The 1,505-nt window shown below is 34.5% G+C and overlaps 1 protein-coding gene across 1 annotated transcript in view; it reads left to right on the top strand.

Annotated features, from left to right (window-relative positions):
• The first annotated feature begins 236 nt into the window (after positions 1–236).
• Positions 237–1,505, top strand: part of LOC106879995 (retinol dehydrogenase 11) — a 50,511-nt gene continuing 49,242 nt past the window's right edge. The window contains exon 1 of the mRNA XM_014929778.2: positions 237–259. The gene's annotated coding sequence lies outside the window, so the exon portion shown is untranslated. The remainder of the gene's footprint in view (positions 260–1,505) is intronic.

Below are 1,505 nucleotides of genomic sequence, written 5' to 3'. Positions count from 1 at the left end.
CATTTATTTTCCTGCCCACATCAGAGTGATAGTAACGAAGTTGAAAGCAAAGCCTTATTTGATAGGTATCTTTCATGGTAAAATTTCATAGTTGTCAAACTCAATATTAAGAACGAATGATAATTGAAAATGTTTACAATACTTCTGTTTTCCATCACTGTGTGCTGTTCCTAGCTGTTTACTTAGAGAACTGGGTCACCAAGTTAAATGCTCTGGTAAGAGTGTTGCAGAAAAGGTGTTGAGCAGTGTTGGAAAAAAGGTAAAACATTTTGAATTGTTTACTCACTCATTCAGTCATGAAGTAGGATAAATCAATAGTCTATATAAATATTTTGCTTTGTGCTTGAACCAAAAGAATTTCTATAATCCGTTCCATCCTTGTTAATATAGAAAACTGTCGTCTGATTTGTAAATATGTGTAGTTGTGGGGAGACTAACTTAACTAAATTTAGAAAACTGAAAGTCAGACAGTGCAGACAAATGAAGTAACATTATTTTATGTTGGTAAATACTGAAAAGAACCCAGCTAAGAGAACTTCATCACTAGTAATTTCAACATCTTATAACAGCAATCTTAACACACAATAACATAGCAACAATACACTGAATTCATGAGTGAAGAAATCTGATTACAGAATGATAAGATATTTCGTAAGTCAATAGCAATGTAGCAGCCACTACCGTGGAAGTCTCTACACAGGTTCTCAATCTCTATGCTAAAAATAGCAGCTAAATCTACTCTAATCATTATGCTCAGTTCTTTTTTCCTATTATGTCACCTCTTAAATTCCCTCTCCACCTTCCTGCTCTTACTTTTCCTACAGTTGGTGATTAACAAAGGTTCAAGAAGAATACCTTTGGTATCAATCTTACTAATCTAGGATGAGACCCAGTGAATAATTAAAATAAAATGGAAAGATATATTGAATAATGTATAGTCATAGACAACTTAATGCTTAAATAAAATATAGGTCGATGGGATGTTACATAATCTGGTATACAAAATTGAAGTAGCCATCTATTAAGGTATGGCTATGTGGTAAGAGGCTTTCTTCTCAACCACATGGTTCTGGGTTTAGTCCCACTGCATGGCACTTTGGACAAGTGTCTTCTACTACAACCTCAAGCTGATCAAAGCCTTAGGCAAGTGCATTTAGCAGATGGAAACTGAGAGAAGCCTGTTGTGTGTATATGCATGTGTGTGTGTGTGTGTGTGTGTCTTTGTGTCTGTGTTTGGCCCCCACCACTGCTTGACAACCAGTGTTGGTGTGTTTATGTCTCCATAAATTAGCAGTTCAGCAGGAGAGACCAATTGAATAAGTACTAGGCTTTAAAAAATGCCAAAACTATCTGCCTTTGAATGATTCCAGTTGTGTCCATAATGTGTCAGTTGGCAAATAGAAAGACTACATTTCCAAAACAACTTTTCTATCATGACGGCACTGACTAAAAATATTACTTTCCAAATTATATATATATATATATATATATATATATATATATAT

The sequence above is a fragment of the Octopus bimaculoides genome, chromosome 14, assembly GCF_001194135.2.
Source record: "Octopus bimaculoides isolate UCB-OBI-ISO-001 chromosome 14, ASM119413v2, whole genome shotgun sequence".
NCBI lineage: Eukaryota > Metazoa > Mollusca > Cephalopoda > Octopoda > Octopodidae > Octopus > Octopus bimaculoides.
The sequence above is the reverse complement of the archived record's forward strand: the minus strand, read 5'-3'. Positions and strand labels throughout refer to the sequence as shown.